The sequence below is a fragment of the Cupressus sempervirens genome, chromosome 10 (genome assembly GCF_028749045.1).
Source record: "Cupressus sempervirens isolate cs-2001-9-10 chromosome 10, ASM2874904v1, whole genome shotgun sequence".
NCBI lineage: Eukaryota > Viridiplantae > Streptophyta > Pinopsida > Cupressales > Cupressaceae > Cupressus > Cupressus sempervirens.
In genome coordinates this window covers 991,329,745-991,350,152 of record NC_143127.1, presented here as the reverse complement: position 1 = coordinate 991,350,152, position 20,408 = coordinate 991,329,745, and positions in this window count along the sequence as shown.

The following is a 20,408-nucleotide window of genomic DNA, read 5'->3' as shown; positions in this document are numbered from 1 at the left end:
GGAATTTGTTTTGTATACTAATCATCAAGCATTAAAGTACCTAAATAGCCAAGGTAAATTGAATCAGAGGCATATGAAGTGGGTAGAATTCTTGCAGAGTTATACATTTGTGTTGAAGCATAGAAGTGGAAAATCTAATAGGGTTGCAGATGCACTAAGTAGGAGACAGTCACTGCTTACAGTAATGTAGGTTGAAGTAGTTGGGTTTGATGAACTCAAGAAATTGTACCCTGAGGATCTTGATTTTGCTGAAGCATGGAAAGCTTGTAAAGAGCCTGTTGTTGTAGATAGAACAAAGTGGTTAGATTATTTGATTCAGGATGGCATGTTGTTCAAAGGTAGTCAATTGTGCATTCCAAGGAGTTCCATGAGGGAAAATCTGATTAAGGAGAAACACAGTGGAGGGATGGTAGGACATTTTGGTCGAGATAAGACCATTTCCATTCTTAGAGAACATTATTTTTGGCCTCAAATTTCATAGGATGTGAAGAAGTTCATACAAAGTTGCCAGGTTTGTCAAGTTGCCAAGGGGTTTAGTCACAATACTGGTCTATATCAGTCGTTTCTTGTTCCATCAAGGCCATGGGAGGACATAAGTATGGATTTTGTTCTTGTATTGCCAAGGACACAGAGGGGTAATGACTCAGTATTCGTGGTGGTTGATAGGTTCTCCAAAATGGCACATTTCATTCCATGCCACAAAACTCATGATGTTGTCCATATTATAGACTTGTTTTTCAAAGAGGTAGTAAGACTACATGGTCTTCCAAGGAGTATAGTTTCTGACAGAGATACTAAATTTTTGGGGTATTTTTGGAGGACATTGTGGAAGAAGTTGAGAACAGACTTGAAATTCAGTTCCACTCATCACCCACAGACTGATGGAGCTTCGTAGAGGAGCAAATGTTGCCGCAGGTGACAATAGTGAGGATGACAATGAAGAGGAAGTAATGGGACCAGAAGAGGAAGTTGATGGGGAAGTTCTAAATCCTGTAGATGAAAGGCTTTTTAGGGCCATTACTAAGTTTGGGAAAAGACCTACAATTGAAGTGGGTATATTTTTAGGAAATCTAAAACCAGATGAGTTGATCGATTGGATCAATGAACTGGAAGAATACTTTGAGTATGAGGATATAAGGGACCCAGATAGGGTTAAGTTTGCAAAGGCCAAACTGAAAGGCCATGCAAAAATCTGGTGGCAAGATGTTCAACTAGAAAGACTTAGAAGAGGAAAGGAGAAGATCACAAGATGGGATCACATGGTGGACAAATTGAAGAAGCATTTCATTCCTATGGACTACGAGCTTGATCTGTTTAAGAAGATGCATGGGTTAAAGAAAGCAGGAAGATCAGTCCAAGAATATACAGAGGAGTTTTACCGACTCTTGATTAGAGTGGGGCATGCAGAAGCAAATAAGGAGAAGGTTGCTCGTTATATCAGTGGGTTGCGACCTAGGATCCAGGAGGAATTAAGTCTGGTAAGAATGACCAGCATTGAAGAAGCATACCAATTTTCCCTACGAGTTGAAGAGAAGCTGAGTAAAAGGTTTGAAGGAAGACAAAGAGGGTGTGATCAAGGAGGAAGGGGAAGCGATAGATCATCTGGAGGCCACAATGAAACCCAAAAGAAAAATGAAGATGTGGGTACTAGCAGAAACCAGAGGAATGAGGGTTTCAACCGCTCCCATGATCAAGACTTTGGAAATCAAAGAGGAAGAGGTAGAGGACATAGAAAAGGAAGAGGAGGCTTCCATGGTACCTATTTCCATTGCAATGAAAAAGGTCATTGTGCCTTTGAATGCCCTCAATGACAAGGAAGGACAGATAGGAGAACTGAGGGCCAAGCTAGGGTTGCTCATGTGGATGAGGATGCACAATCATCACATTCAGAGGATGCAAAAAGAGGAGAGACCTTGGTAAATGAAAGAGTCCTAATAAGCAGTGAAAATGAACCAGGACAGCAGAGGAGTTTGTTCCGTACCAGATGCAAGTGTGAGGATAAATGTTATGATGTGATCATTGATGGTGGTAGCACTAATAACTTGATATTAGAAGAGATGGTCTCCAAGATGAAGCTCAAGAAGGAGAAACATCCCCAGCCCTATCAGATTTCTTGGGTAAAAGATGATCATAAGGTCCTGGTAAGTGAACAATTTTTAGTAAAATTCAAAATTGGGAGTTACCATGATGAAGTTCTCTGTGATGTTATTTCGATGGATGTTTTTCATCTATTGTTGGGTAGACCATGGCAGTTTGATAGACATGTAGTGCATGATGGACATGCAAACACATACTCTCTAACAAAGGATGGAGTTTGCCACAAATTGAAGCCCATGAAAAAGGAAGGTGAAAAGATATGTAGCAGTGCTAGGATTTGTCTTGTTGATGGAAGGAAGTTTTTAGATGGCATGAAACATCAGCATATGTGCTATGCTTTGATTCCTAGGAAAGATAAAGAAGGTAGTAGTGAAATACCATTTGAAGTTTTATATTTACTAGGGGAATTTGGAGATATTACCTCTAATAATGTTCCAGATGGATTGCCACCAGTAAGGCAAATCAGTCATCAGATAGATCAGATTCTAGGAGATAGTTTGCCTAACAAGGCTGCTCATAGGATGACTCCTACTGAAACAAAGGAGCTAAATAGACAGGTTCAGGAGCTGTTGAGGAAGGGCTTGATTTGAGAGAGCCTGAGTCCATGTGCAGTACCTGCAGTACTCACACCAAAGAAGGATGGAGAGTGGAGGATGTGTACAAATTCCTGAGCTATAAATAGGATAACCATCAAGTACCAGTTTCCTTTGCCAAGGATGGATGATCTTATGTACTGCTTAAGTGGAGCTCAGTACTTCACAAAGATAGATCTGAAGAGTGGCTATCATCAGATACGGATTCGAGAAGGAGATTAGTGGAAAATAGCCTTCAAGACCAAGGAGGGTCTTTACGAGTGGTTAGTCATGCCCTTTGGATTGACGAACACCCCAAGCACCTTCATGCAGCTCATGAATGAGGTACTTAAGAAGTTCTTGGGAAAATTTGTTATTGTTTATTTGGATGATATTTTAATTTTTAGCAAGACTTTGGAAGAACATTTACTGCATATTCGTAGTGTCCTTGAAAGGCTAAGGGAAGAGAAACTATTAATTAATCTAAAGAAGTGTGTCTTTGCAAAAAGGGAGTTAGCCTATTTGGGGTTTGTTATATCACCTAAAGATCTCATCTGATGCAGGAGCATCTTGCATGGAAAAATTAAATTATGAGAAAAAAAAAAGAGAGAAAAAAAAAAGGGGGAAAAAAAAAAAAAAATTTGTGGAGAGAGAAAGTGACGAAAATGGAAGGAAAATAATTTAAAATATAAAATAGGAAAAGTGGAGAAAAGAGGAATCTCTATTTTCAAGGTGCATGGGTGGCATAAATAGAAAATAATAAAAATAGTTGTCATTCCATTAATCGAGGTGTGTAGGTGGCATCTTAGAAGTTTGTGGAAAGTTCCTTAAATCATGCATTTAATATTTTTTGGGTGCTTAGTTGTATTTGGGTGAGAATTTAATATTTATTTAAAGGTAGTTGTATTTACCTTTTATCCCACATTGCTTGTGTTTGTAATGTCTTGGGTTAGAAGTGCCTTTTAAGCAAGGCTTATAATCGTTTGTAAGGAAGTTGAAGAAATGGAAGCTCTTCTAATGGAAGTTGGAGAAATAGAAGCTCTTCAAGACAAGCCCTTCAAGTAGAAGCTCTTCAGATGTAATTTCTTGTAGAAGCTCTTAGCAAGAAATCTCTCTTATATTGTAAGAATTTGGAGTTTTTCCATTTGGAGAATATTCTAATGAATTTTAAGTATTAATGGAAGTTTTATGAAGCATTTTGTCATCTCTCTTGTCTCCATATTATTGCATTTTTTGGTTGTGAGTTGGTACGGGTGGTGTGGCCCATCATCAGATAATACAAGTGCTATAAACATATCCAAAAAACTAGTAATGCATGCAAAAACCAAGCATATTGCAATCAAGTATCACTATGTCAGAGAATTGGTAGAAGACAAACAAGTGAAGTTGGAGTACATTCATACAAAGGAACAAACTGCAGATATATTCACCAAACCATTGCCCAAGGATGCTTATGAATATGTTAGAGGCAAGTTGGGGGTAATGCCCCTAACTCAAAAAGTATAAAACAACAAGGAAGTTGCCCTACATCAATAGGAATAAATCATTGAAATATCTGAAGAATGATGCAGAGGATGACAACAAGAGCAAAAAATCCAAATCAGTCACAAGCATGGTGACAAAGGGAGAAGACATCATAGCCAAAGCTTATATTGTGCTCCATCTTTGGCATTTATGTCAAAGAGGGAGAAATATGCAGAAAATTGATCAATACAAAGAAAGAGGGAGATATATAAGAAAGAGGGAGATATATGAGATCAGTAGTAAGGATGCAACAATCAAGAAAGTAGTAGACAATGTATACAATATTGGTGGTAACTAAGTTGATCAATTGATCAGTTTGATTTTCCATCAATGCCAAAGAGGGAGATTGTTGGAAATGATTGAAAAGCTCATGAGGGAGATTGTTGAAAATGACTGAAGAGATCATACATAAAAAGTAATGGAACTGGTAAAGAATGTTCTCAATCATTATTTTGTCATTGATGTCAAACGTGATGCTTGCAGGAATGACAATTGCTTTAGTGATCCAAATACTATCAATTGATTAATTGACAAAGAGGAGGCAATATATAGTGCCTACCCCTAGGTCACACTTTGTTATCATTATCAAACTCTTTTAGGGCTAGTTTTATGTTGATGGTTAGCAACATTGTTTTGTGATTATCAGATATTGTTTCAAATTCAGTTTATTATATGATGAGATCACTTAGACTTTACATTTCATGTATGCATGATGATTATTCTTAGTGTTTGTAGTTAATAATGATGATTAGTAAGATAATTTATTATCATATGTGTTTTCTTATGGATACTTACCCCATACTTGCATGTGTATGGTGTGCGTGTTTGTTTTTATGTATGGCGTGTCTGATGTGGTTAAGGAAGGGAGTCGTAGTCACCTGCTAGTCAAGATCTACATGATGCACCACTTCTTGCCATTGCCTATTGAGTTTAGTATATATTGTGTTTGTACATACATGGTTTTTATGTAGGTTGTAGGTACCGGGTATCGACTTCCCTGAATTGCCAGGATGAGCATACCCTATCACATTATCTCAATGATAAGAGAGGGGAGATAAATTCTCGAGTCCAAATCCCAACCCTTTAAGCCATTTGTCCTAATTAAAAATTAGGACAAGTATCTGAGTTGAGTACCTTTTGAATACATTGGATAATTTAATTCGTGATATTAACCCTTGGTTTGATTTTTTATGTATTTTGGCTATGATGGTTTTCATATTGTTACCTTGTGAGTCTTTGGAGTATTTTCTATTAATTAAGCCTAATTAAAAGATTTAATTAATGGTTTAATTTAATGGAAAATTGATATGGTATTTTAATATTTATTTTATTTAATTAATTGAGAAATTAATTAAATAAAATAATTAAATGTGAAGATAAAAGTTATAATTTTAAAAAGTTGAAATGTGATAATATTTATTTAAATAAATAAATATTTATCAATTAAGCTTTGAAAATGAAATTTAAAAGCGGAAAATATATTAAATTTATTAAAAGATTCTAGATTTCATGTGATTAAAATATAAATATATTAAGATAAAAATAAGTGGAACTATTAAAGTTAGTGCATAAGATTTAATAATAAATAAAATTAAATTGGAAAGAGTGAAGTAAATATTATATTAATTATTGTGCATTATTTTAATATTTGCTCACATAGGAGTTTGCAAATTCTCGAGAGTTGTCATGTTGACAACATAGAAGTTTGCACTCTAAGAATGCACTAGTTTTCTACACTTAGGAGTTAGCATATTATTTGAGCACATGGTGTCTACAACCTTATGACTCATCTAGAAGGTTGGAGAAGACTCATGCTTAGTTGTCATGCTTATCTTCTAGTTGTTTCTAGAGACATTCTAGATGCATCTTAGAGGCCTTTAAATAGAGGCTCTCTTAGTGTGTTGAAACAAGCTTCAAAGCTTACATGCATTTGAGAAGCTCATATGCTTCTGCATGCTCATATGCTTCTACATGCTCATATGTTTCTACATGCTTCTATGCTCCTTCTAGCACTTCTAGTCACTTGGAGGAATTGTGAATGATGGAGAAGGAAGGGATTTTCTATGGACTTCTGAGGCATGGCAAATCAGCATCAGTGTCCAGGTGCACTCGTGATATTCTCATATTCCCTTTGTACTCTTTCTCTTCATGTCTTCATTGTGTCTGTTATATGTGTCTGAATACTCTCTGTGATTGAATCTGCAATTAGGAATTGGAATCTAGATATGTATTTATTTGGTTGCAAAGAAACAATAGAAAACCCTAGCTTCAATTTAAAAAAGAAATTAGATTTGAATTGGGTTTGGGTTCGAATTGTATTGGAATCGAAGATTTGATTAGACAAGAGTTTGTACTTTAATGAAGAAATTCTAAGTTAAAATTTATGATCAAACCTATTAGACAAATTAATAGGCAAATCTGAGGAATGGTTATTATGAGTAAATTTAGAGACCATTATTTTAAAAGGAAAATACTGTGTGGAAATGTACCCATTCATATTTACAAATCTGCATACTTATGTACATATTAATACATATATATATGAATATATTTATATATATGTTTGTTATTAAAAAATATATATATGTTGTATTGTTTAATAAAACTCTGCATGTGTATATATATATATACATACATATACATATACATATACTTATACTTATATATATATATACATATATATATATATATATATACACATATACATATATATATATATATGTATATATATATATGTATATATGTATCTATATATATATATGTATATGTATATATATATATGTATATATATATATGTATATATATATACATATATACATACATATATATATATTATTGATAAATCGAATATTAAAAAAAAAATGTAGTGAAGAAATTGTTTATAAAAAAAAAACCTAAATCCGCATTGAGAAAATGTTTTTTTTTAAAATGTTATAAAAATAAAATTAGTATATGGGAGGGGAGTTTAACCCCACCCCATCCCTTCTCCCTTGGGTGTCAGCGCTAACTGTTGTACGTAGTCGTACTTGCGACTGCGATCACAGGGCTGACTGTGACTGCAGCAGCACACGACCTTCTTATTACCCGCGGCTGCGGCTTTAAGCCTGTGTTTGTACGTATGCAATTATGTGAAGTGTTGTTAACACTTTTATAAATAGACTTATATATATTGCTTTCCCTTTTTCAAAAGTGTAGTATTATGAATCGATTTTATAATTCGATTTTACAAATTGATTATTATATATATATATATATATATATATATATATATATATATATATATATATATATATATATATATATATATATATATATATATATATATATATATATATATATATATATATATATATATATGAATGTAACTGTGTGTGTGTGTGTGTGTATAATATTATGTTAATGTAATTTAAATATTTAGGTTAATTAAATTATATTATTTTCAATAAATTTATGTAATTAGAATGAGTTCAAATAAAGATTATTTGGATTATTGTTGGGTTCTTGAAATTGAAAATGGACTTATTGGAAATAAGAGATGATTTAAGACTATTAATGATAATATGTTAATTATTATTAAAAGAAGAGATTTTGAATTATTAATTTGTATATTGAGGGATTAGAGAATGGATGACTTATTTAATGTATATTAAATATTATTTAATATATATAAAATAATTAAGAAATGGTAATATATATTATGTAAAGATGTTCAATGATGATTATTTTAATTTAAAGACTTTAAATGATGTTGGATTAAGATTTAATTTATCATGTTATTGTTAATGCATTATGCAAATTATTGATACACCTTAATGGTGTTAAGAGTTAGTAAAATATTAACCAATGAGTTTATGGAAGGATTCTATAAATCGAGTATTTATAGTTTGATGAGTCTATTATTTATTAATGTTTAGTCTAACAAACTATTAATAAATAATAGTATAAATGGTTTAAATAGTTATTAATTAACCAGATTAAAGTTCTGTAAATGATATTAATCAACCTGAATCGGTTAATAATTTAGAGGAGTATTAATTAATTGAATTTTTAAATCAACATACATAGGGGAAAACTATTTGAGGTTTCTATTATAACTTATTATTATTAAAGTATTAATGGGAACATTGTTGAAGAGTGATGAATATGGTCATTATAGATTTCCAATATAACTTGCTATTAAATAATAACAAGCTGTAATTGAACTATTAATATGAATATTAGAGATTTGAATTATAGTTGACTTTTAACTTACAAAATTATAGTTAGTTATTAGTCAACTGATATTAATTGGATCATTGTCATCGATATGTAATTATTAATTAAATTAATTAGAGTTAATTAGATTTAATTAATAATTAAGTTATGTGATATTTTTTTTTTTAATTGATATGATTTCTATATGAAAGTTGATAAGTCTTATTCTAATGACTTGAATAATGACTTTAGATACTTTAATGGTTGTTAGTGATTATTTAATTAAGAAACTTAAGATTTAGTAATATTTAATTAAGTTTTAATTAAGTATTATTAGAATATTAAAAGGTCATGGATTGTGTACCTATGTTAATTGATTGATTTAATTGATCATTTTAATAAAGTTATAATCTTCTTATTCAAAGATTGATAATTAGCTCTCTTATAATATAATGAATAATGATCCTTTGATTATGTTGAGAAGTCAAAATATGGATCTTAGTTAAACAAAGAGAACGATTTAATTAAGGGTCAATGATGATCGGTTTAAGGAGTAAAGTATTTACCCTTAAGTTATCCTTAGAATATTATTTTTAATATTGGAAGGAGAATTCTATTGGGGAACAAACAGGTTGACTTGTAGGTCAAATGATTACTCTTAGAATACTTGAAATGAAAACTGGAAACCTCTACACTTAATTCAACTATGTAATATAGCAAAACCAAAACATGTGTTTGCATTGTGTATTCTATATGCTTCTTATTTTGGGTTTTGGGTTGACTACTGTTGACCAGTTTTAGGTTGTTACCAGAGGCTCGGGGGTTATGAGATATGATGGCATGTTGATCTTATTTGGTCTTGATCTTTCTAAACTCAACCATGGTTATGTGATGGAATGCTCTATGAAATGTTGTATTTATTGATTGTTATTGCTTATCAGTCTTCTTGAGTGAAGTTGAGTTATATGTATCTGAGACACTTGAATTAACCATATTTTTGAGTCATCGATCAGTTATCCTTAGATTTCTTTCTAGTCGCCATGATGGGACTAAAATGTAGATTTATTTCTTGATGATGTCATGTTGTGACATGTTTTGACTCAACCATTTTGGAGTCTTCGATCAGTATGATATTCTTGGTTGCTTGTTGAGAACTAATGGATATGGTGATTTATTTTGAGATATATTTTGATTATTGAGAACCAAAAGATACTTATGATTATCAATGATGCCTTCAGTTGCCAATAGAGAATTGTTGTGGTCATGATTTTCTATGGATGCTTTTTAGATGCTCATGGAGATTTGATGATTCTTATTGTGGATATTTGATACTTTTATCATGGATATTTGATGATTCTTTTTATGGATTATCTTTTTTATTTTCTTTCGATTCGCTTGTATAGGACTGTGGTGATTTTATGATTCTATGAGCTTAGGGTAGGTTATCTACTTGTAGTGTTGAGAAGTGGCTTGCAATGGGGGCCAAGGCCCTAAGTGGCTACCAAGGTAACTTATTGTAAGTTTGGTTAATAAGTGATAACATTTACACACTAAATGGGGATTAAATGAACCTAAAAAGATAATTATTTTGGTTCTTGCCCATGCCTTGAGTGCTTGTACAGACTAGGATGGGAGTAGAGAGAACGCATGGTTGCGACCTTGCATTCCATAGTATGCCTCGTCAGTATGAGAGGATACTAGTGGTCGTATGAGGATCAGTATGGACCCGTGGAGTTTAGCTAACTGCTAGGGTAACTTGTACTTGATATATGCGATGACACTTTCCTACTTGCAAAGTAGGTTTCCTACATGTCATTGTGTGCCTTTAGGAAGTAGATGTCGATTTTGCAATTAAATCCTTTGAGTTAGTATACTTCTAGGATTTCAAGACTTATAGAGATTTATGCTATGTGTTTTTGATAGCCTATTTGGGACTTGAGATTATCTCCTCAGCACGGTGGGAGTGGACCACTTAGGTTTCACACGATCAAGTGGTAGTGTTTTTTCACTCTTATCATTTGAGATCCATCTGAGACACCGTGGCTGGAGCATTCTTTGTTGGTATTTATCTTCATTCTGTTCTTGGATCATTATGAGAGATGATATACCCTATGTTGGATGTATTTTCTGGTATGTTTCTTATATTGATGATTTGCATATGTTAGATGATGCTTCTTATGCTTTGCATGTTGGATAACTTTCTGCATATGATGTAGTATGTTTTAGGAGTGACATTCCTACTATGTTAATATCGATGATCTCTTTGGTGCTTTGGGATGTTACACACAGAGGGATGGCTAGGATCCATGATGGTCTAATGATGCTATTTATGGTTGGGAGGAATTGTGCACTTAGTTATTTATGTTTGTGATATATGGTTATCTTTTATGATGGATGTTTATATCTTTTGTGATGATGTATCATGTATGACATGCGATTTGATTTATGTTATTGCATCATGGATTAATATTGGATGATGATGTACTTTATTTACATGGATGTTTATTCTTTTAAGCTTTTCATACCCTGTGATATTTACAATGGATGATTGAGCTAAACTAAAATGTAATTACAAAAAGGACACTTGTATATTGTTTAAGAATGTTGGATGTATCCTTGATATTTCATAAGGATGTGATGTTACATGAATAGTTAATTTAGATGTGATACAATGTTAAAGGATCTTTAAATAATGTAATTTGTTATGTTATGTTATGTTTACTTTCAGTTGGATGTTACCATTGCTTCTGTGAATATTATGAATGATTTTAATTTCATGTTTTAAAAAAAAAATTGTTTGGCAAACTTAGTGAAATTTTAGATTAGTTCATTAGAGAGAGAGAACCGAGCAAGCTTGTAAGTGCTGAATAGATTCCTAGTTGAAGCCAAGCAAGCTCAACTTCAATAAGTGCAGAGTGAACTTCAAATGTCGAGCAGAAACAAGTGCTGAGCAGAAATAAGTGCCAAGTAGAAACAAGTGCTGAGCAGATACAAGTGCCAAGCAAATACAAGTGTCAAGAAAATATAAGTGTCGAGTAACACAGAGATGCTGAGCATCAGTAAACCAATAGTGCCGAGTTGTTGCATTATTTCAAAAATCAAAGATTCATCAGATCTGAGCCGACAAGGTTGTTATCTTTAATTCTATGAATTAAATAGAAGATAAGAGTGATGATTTGGTGGCACAAAACACCATTTAGAACATTTTTGGAGAATACAACTGGACTTTAGATGAAGTTTCTAGATAAGAGCAAGATATGGGGTAGATACATGATATCCTACCTAATCCATTTGAAACCCTAAAGTTGGAGAGGGAGAATCGAGTGGTAAAGGCAATCTAGATTTCTATTTAAGGAATAACAAGGTCACGAAGCAAAGAGAGAGGAGGTCAAGCATGAAAGCATAAAGTGATGAAGGAGGTGCTAAGGAGTAAGAAAGCACAGTTACTCTACTTCAACAGATGACCATAGATATGATTACATTGGTATGATGAGTAAGAAGACTCAAGGAGGTGAAGCTTGAGATGACAAGTTGTTAGAGCTAAAGTGATTAAAGCCAAGCAAAGGATTGAGCTGAAGTGTGATCTAAAATTTGCAAGATATGTTGTAAGTTGTATCAGATCAAAAAGCCATTATTGTTACTTTCTAGCAATTGTAACAGATAGTTTAAATCCTATGGACTTAGGTTGGTTTAATAGCCATGTTGTAAATCTTTTACTAGGGTGACATTCCAAGTGAATGTTTTAAAGTCCTTTGATCAGGCCCATTCCTAATAGTATGGTGAAATCCTCTAACAAGGTCACATTTAATAGTGTGTTGTAACCCTTTAACAAGGTAGGCTTTTAACAAGGCATCACTTTAGAAGAGTGAAAATCAAGTAGCATGTTACTGGTGGTTTTTCCCAAATTGGGTTTCCACGTAAATCATTGTGTCATATGTTGATCCTGCATGTTTTATCTCTGCATATTGATTTACTATAATTTGCTAGGATGATTGATTTAAGCTTGGATGCATGAAAAGTTTATGGATTCACTATAATTTGTGAAAAAGTATTATTAGGGCATTCGTATCTTGGATAACTGATTCACTCCCCCACCCTCTCAATTATTCTAAAGAATTCTAACAGAGCTAGTAGCTAAAGCTTGGAAAACAAGGAGATTGCTTAGTGGGCTTGTGAGCACAAGTTTATATTTCCTAGGTGGTTTCTTCCAAATTGTTTTTATGTTATAGATCTGGACTAGCTAGGATTAGTATTTGGGTTAGATTTTGAGGGATCTTGCAGAATTGATTGTTTAGTAATTGTTGTTTGTATTTGGCCCTAACCTGGAAGGCCTTATAGATGGGAACATTGCATGTAATCAATTATACCTATGAAAAAATTATTGTAATTTGGTATCAAATCTTGCATTGTTGCTTCTTGCTATTGTGTTTCCACTGTGTGGTTATATTACTGGGGGCTAGGACATCTCCTTTGGGGATTGTCCTACCTTGCGCTACATAAGATGATGTTGCTGATGGAGAAGATGTTCATGATGATGATGATGATGGTAGTGTGAATGATGATGATAGTGATGATAATGATGATGATGATGACAATGAAAATGATGATGATGGTCATAGTGATGATCATGATGACGACAATGGTAATTCTTACAATTTGGATGATGATGGCGGTAATGATGATGTTCATGATGATGAGATGGATGAAGAAGATGATCAATTCCATGATTAATGGAAAAGTATTAGTTGTTGATTAGGTTGAAATATTTGTGATGATACTTAATTCTTAGTGTTGATTACTTATAATATGTTTTTTGTAGAGGTAACAAATTAAAAAGTATACAATGATTTTGATGTATGCATATTGCTCATGTTATATTCTATATAATTTTTAGCATAAGTATCATATAATTTGTAACTAACTTAAGACAAATGATTTACATATATAGGAAACTATACCCCTTTGATGAGGATCATACATAGTGACATGGATAGGGAGGTATAAGTTTATTCCATGCTTGCTTTCTCTTTACCTTCAACATTAACTTTAGGAAAACTTCATCAATATTAGCTTCATTTTATAGAAAAATATTTCTCTCCTTAAACTATATCTCCCATTTGATGGGCTATAGGTACCACCAAATAAGTATTTGTCATATTTGTCTTCCTCGAGTGAGGGAAATGCGAGAATAGAAGAGAATACTAAGACATGTAGTAGGTCTATGAAGGAGACATAAACTAGAGGTAAAAAGATTAGAAGAAAATTCAATAAACACATGCAATTTTTCCTTGCTCAAGAGGGGTCATGTTCTTATGATGATGAGACAAAGGGTGACATCAAGGTTTTGTTGAGGTACACACATCTTGAGAAAGAACACACACCCTATCCAATTAACACTGATTTTTGTGTTAATGAGAGAATATATCACATAGCTCCATAATCATTACATGGTTTGGGCCTATTTTCTATGGATGGCATAAACGTCAGTTATAACAAAGTTGTTAAATTGATGGAGTATGTAGGATCTTGTTACAATTACAATAATTGGATGGGATAGTTCAATATAAAAAAAGTATGCATAGGTATGCACTGTCAACAAATTATCTACAATGAAAAGAAAATGATCAAATTAGAAGACTTGATGTGTACATTGATGGAAGGCCAAAAGAAATAGGGAATATTGTAGGTTTTATAAATAGTATGCATCCTAGGTTAACTAATAAGTGACCCAATTGCATTTTTGAGGTGGGTGAGGGAAATCATATTTTTTTATGTGGGATAAAATTGATAACTTCAAGGCAAGAGTTGCTAATACATTACAATTTGAATCGCATGGGTACAAAGAAAGTTACTATCATGGGACTTGTAAGTACTATATATGTAATATTTAAACTAACTATGTCCAATTAGATTCCAATATATAATATACCATTATATTAATAATTTTTTTGCTAAGTTGACTATTCCTTTCATTATATTGATGTTTTTATATATATTCTTTGTCACGGGGTGACATGACTAATCCATCAAATGACTGAGGTAGGGATGTTGCTCCCACCCCTTCTCTAGCATAGGTAAACCTTTTATATACAATTTTTTGTAATTATAATTTTACAAAATGTCATATTATTATATTATTTTCCTTAAGGTTTTGGACTTGTTTTGGTGATTTTACTAATGTTTTTGTCACAATTTGATGCTTGGGGAAAGGCAAAAGAACATATTACACAAGAGAAAATAGTTGCTTATATAGTGGCCACAGTATTATGCAATGATGACATTGCATATACCAGTGACCCTATAAGCATGTGTAAAAAGAGCCTTAAGAGCATCAATCTACAAATTCTTGGGCTTGTGATGGATCCAAATCCAATAGAAGAGAAAGATGCCACAAGAAATGAATTGTGTCATAGAGCACACTATCTAGAAGTAAGAAACAATGAATCTTTTTCTAGGACAATAGTTCAATAAATCTTTATGTTTTATACTAATATATGGATCATGAACCAAAATGTGTATGTTTTGTTACATCAATTTTGAGACCTCACCGAGTTGTTCCACTTGATAAGGGTAATAGTGTAGCTCCTATAGGTATGTGATTTTAATTATTAATCATCAGAAGGGACATTATTTTCTTCATGATTGTTATTGACACTTTTATATTATTATTGTCATGTTTTTGCAATATATATTTTAAAAATACAATACATTGTATCTACACACACACACACACACACACACACATATTTGATTTTTTTTGGGTGTTGATGATGTGCATACACCTCCTTCCATGAGGTCAGCCAACACTCTAAGATTTCCAACTATAGGTGTTGGATACAATTGATTAATTGTGTATCATCTTTGATGTTACACAAATATCATATCATTATCAGTCAGTGCATGCTAAACTCACTCAAGTAGTGAAGACATTTTTCTATGTCTACCGAGTGTTCATATGTTTTCCTAGTTTAGATGGTAGTGTCTATCGAGTTCACTTAGACATCGAAGGAAAGTTTGCAGAAGATGAGTCTTAACTGAGCTCACTTGGTCAATGAAGAAAAGTTGGATGGAATCAGTGTTAATAGAGCTCACTTGGTTACCAAAGGAACTTTGTGAATATGCAATGTTAATCGAGTTCACTTGGTTAATACAAAAAAATCATTTCTGAGTTAGTGTCTACCAAGCAGGGTCAAGTAACGAAGGATTTTCTTTTTTTGGCATATTAAGCTTAATTGATTTATCTATTAGTTCTAGCCGACTAAGAAGATGAATATGAATTATTCTAAGTTGTATTTTGGCCAACTTGACAATGTGAATGATATAAATGTAATGTCAAGTTGTGAGTTTAAAATATGAAGTTGTGATATTTTTGAAGATTTAATGATGGACAAAAGAAGAGAATTAGAAGGATAAGCAGAATATCCTTGTGGAGGTGAAAAGATATATTTGATCAGGAAGGATCAAGTAGACAAGCTAGAACAGAGATTTGTAATCAGCAATTCAATTGCATTCAAATCACGTCATGTCATTTATTACTCTCTAACCTTTGTAGCAATAATCTAAATCTCTTAATAGAGTTGGCTTAACAACTATTTGTAAATCCTCTAACAAGGTGGCATTTCTACTAAATTTTCTAAAGACCTCTAATAAGGCCACTCCTAATAGGGTGATTAAATACTCTAACAAGGTCACACCTAACTGTGTGTTTTGTAACCTTTAACAAGGTTGGCTCCTAACAGAGCTCACTTCAGAAGAGTGAAAAATAGTAACTAGTTGCAATTGGTGGCTTTTCCAAAATTGGGTTTCTACATTAAATCTTGGTGTCAAATGTGTTCATGCTATTTTTAAAATATTTTTACAACTATGTTAAAGTAATGGTAATAAATATAACATCTAAAGTTTGCATATTTAGTATTTATTGAGTTGCAGCATTTTATGTATGTTTGTTAGCATTAGGGCTAGGGCTGCAATTAGGGTTAGGGTTACAGTTATGGTTATGGTTATTGGTAGATTTATGGTTAAGGTTCAGATTAGAGTTATGTTTATGGTTAAGGTTAGGGTTAGAGTTATGGTTATGGTTATTGTTAGAGTTATAGTTAAGGTTTAGATTAGAGTTATGTTTATGGTTAAGGTTAGGGTTAGAGTTATGGTCATGGTTAAGGTTAGGGGTAGAGTTATGGCTATGGCTAGGGTTAGTGTCATAGTAAAGCTAGGGTTAGGGTTAATGTTAGAGTCAAGGTTAGGGTTTGAGTTAGGATTAAAGTTAGGGTTAGAGTTAGGGTTAGAGTCCAATTATGGTAGAGTTAGATTTAGGGTTAGAGTTAAGGGTTAGAGTTATGCTCATAGTTAAGGTTAGGGTTAGAGTTATGGTTATGGTTATGGTTAGGGTTAGGGTTATTATAGGGCTTGAGTTAGGGTTATTGTATGGGTAGGGTTAGGGTTTGAGTTAGGGTTAAGGTTAGATTTAGGATTAGGGTTAGGGTTTTAGTTAGGATTAAAGTTAGGGTTAGGGTTAGGGTTAGAGTCTAATTATGGTAGAGTTAGATTTAGGGTTAGTGTTAGGGACAGAGTTATGTTTATGGTTAAGTTTAGGGTTGGAGTTATGTTCATGGTTAAGGTTAGGGTTAGACTTATGGTTATGGTTAGGGTTAGGTTATAATAGTGCTAGCATTAGGGTTAGGGCTCGAGTAAGGGTTAAGGTTGTAGAATTACAGTTAGTGTTAAGATTTGAGCTAGGATTAAAGTTAGGGTTAGGGTTATGGTTAGAGTCCAATTATGGTAGAGTTAGATTTAGGGCTAGAGTTAGGGACAAATTAATGTTTATGGTTAAGGTTAGTGTTAAGGTTAGGGTTAGGGTTAGGGTTAGAGTTAGAGTTAAGGTTAGTGTTAAGGTTAGAATTAAGGTTAGGGTTAGTGTTAAGGTTAGGGTTAGGGTTAGAGTTAGAGTTAGGGTTAGCATTAGGATGAAAATTAGAGTAAGGGATAGGGTTTGAATTAGAGTTAGGGTTCTTGTTAGGGTTAGGTTTATAATTAGAGCTAGTGTTAGTGTCAGGGTTAGAGTTACAGTCAGGGTTAGAGTTAAGGTTAGGCTTACAGTTAGGTTTAAAATTTGAGTTAGAGTTGGAATTAGGGTTAGGGTTAGAATTAGGGTTATAAATATAGTTAGGATTAGAGTTAGAGTTAGGGTTAGGGTAAGGATAAGAATTAGGGTGAGGGTAAGAATTAGGGTTACAAATATAGTTGGCGTTAGTGTCAGGGTTAGAATAAGAGTTAGGGTTAGGGTTAGAGATAGAGTTAGAATTAGAGTTAGAAGAAGGATTGGAGTTAGAGTTAGAGTTAGAGTTAGAGTTAGGGTTATATTTAGGGTTAGAATTAAGGTTAGGATTAGAATTAGTGTTAGAGTTAGTGTGAGGCCTCACCCAATCCACCATAGTATAGATTACATAATTGCATCATGGTACTTTCAATTTGATGTTTTGATATAGTTTTGAGACTACAGGGTTATGTCATCAACATTTTGATGATTCACACTTATTAGAACCAAATTGTTATATTTAATTATTTAATTTCATGTTCTAAGCTATTTCAATTGCTTTAATAGAAACTGAATTACATAAATACTTGAATGTCAAATTGTAATGTTCAAATGAAAATTAGCACCAAAGGATAGATTTAGTTATGCAAATAAACCCAACTCACATGCCCTGCAACTTAATAGTCATGAATTTAATATTTTATCACTATGATAGAGAATAGGTTATGAGGTTGTCTAGAATGTTAATCTGATCATGTTACATAAGAACCTATTATTTTGTATGAAATGATTGAACACATATGGATACAGTTTTATGACCTAATACTATTAGATTTTGATGCAATGTGGAACATTAATTATTTTTATGATGATTTATGATTTTTAGATAAACGTTAATTCAATTATGATGCTTTATAGGATGAAGGATTGTGATATGCAGATAAATATAATTTGATAATGAGGACAACAAGACATATGGTTACATTTGAAAATTGGTTTTATATTATGATGACATAATTATGGAAAAATTCTAACAGTTGGAGGAATTAACCCTAGAAACTCACACACAAACCCCTTGTTATGTGATGAAGGGATATTGCTAGGAAATGTCATTATCCTTAACCTGATTGAAAAGATACTAGTTAAAAGGTCTACATATTAGTGATTTCCATTTAAATACATATACTAGGATCCATTTATTTTCTTAAATGATTTAATAGATATGACCTTAGTGTTCATGGTTATGATAGACAAGTATTGTGATAGTGTATAGAATGGTAATTTTATTATGATAAGAAAGATAAATGTTGATACACATATTTTGATATTGAAATGTTTTGAATATTTTATGGAAATAATTAGATGGAAGTTAACTGAATAAGTTAGTGTGGATTAAGTGATATTGGATTATTCTACACTTATCTACATGTATTATTTCATTGGACTAATGACATTGAGCTAAGTGTGCAGGAAAGTGGAACCATGGAAATTCTTGGGGAAACAAGTTCCAAACCTTGTGAACATAGTTTAACCAAGGCGAATCTTTGGAAGATTCAAAAGCCTCGTTGTGAAAGTATTTTTCTTTATAATTGTATGGTTGCTTGCTTGTGAATATGTTTAATCATATATTAGATGCATTAAAGGCATGCCAAGGAAAATGTAATGTATTTTTATGTGTGTCACTTGACACTTGTATAGTCTATGCGTCACCTATAGTGTTGGTCTCAAGGTTACTCAATCTTGGTCCTCTTCCTTCTTTTCAAATTAATGCTTGAGTACACCCATTTGGGAGAGAGTGTTTGGATGGGTCACATCATGTTGCAATTCGAATTCAAACTTGTTAGGGAGTTTAGGGGGTCTAAATGGGATCCTAATGTGTTATTTTATTGTTAGAAAGCCACCCTAATGGTAGTATAGTAGGTTAGGGGCCTAAATTTAAGTATTTTAATGTTTTCCTAGTTTTGGGAACCCCTTAAACAAAGCCAACTTGAACCAATTCGAAATTTGAGTTTTTCTATGATAGAACCCTCTCAACCCCACTTGGTCAACCTTCTAAATTTGGAGGAGCAACAATGTAAGATAGGGAAGCTTGATGTTTCTTACTAAAAAGGGTTAGTGGAGAGTCTTTTAAGGGGGGAGTGACAAGTTAGTGGGTTGTTCACCAACTCTCTAATTTTAGAGACAGCTAAGTTTTGGAGGGAGATTAAGGGAGCTCTTCTACAACTATCCTTACCCTAGCTTGGACCAAGGTTGGTGGCTTGAACATGTTCTTTTATCCTCCTTTTCTTTAGTATGAATAAGAGAGTCTGCAAGTATGGAAAGTTATCAATGGGGGATGCATTGCATTGTCAATCTTATGATATGAGCTTGTCATTGTGTTGAATGTGTCTTGTGCTGATGGAGATTCTTTCTTAGTTTTATTTTTTTGTTCTTCCTTTGCTTGTTGTTGTTTCTTGTTGAATGTGACTGTTGAATTGTGAATATGGGTGTGAAGGCTTCACTCACCCTTGGGAGGGCAGAGAATCCTTGGGTGAAGGGCACAAGTTGGGCTTGACATTGCAAGTGAGAAAAGAAATCTTGTTCTTATACCTCATGATGAGGTTTTTTATCATCATAGAGCTTGGGCTCCATTATGGCCATGAATCTTGTTGTTTGGGAGGTACAAGGAGGTTTGGTGGATGAGGAGAATATGGTTACTTCGAAGGCCTTGAGAGGCAAAGTGCATTGGTAACATGATATGTATATTGTTAGAATTTCTCCTCCTTGAAGAGCCCACCTTCACCCAACGTTTTATGATTCCAATGGTGAATCATTGTGCAAGCCATGGAAGGGTGTTGTCTGTGTTTGTGTTGTATATTCATGCAAAATCTTGTGATGAATATGTGTAACCTGTTTGGACCCTATTTCCCCTGCTCAGTGGGTGGTTTCAAAGAAGCCTAGGTTGGGAGGTGAGCCTCCATAGTTTCTATTTGTGTGTGTTATGTGTA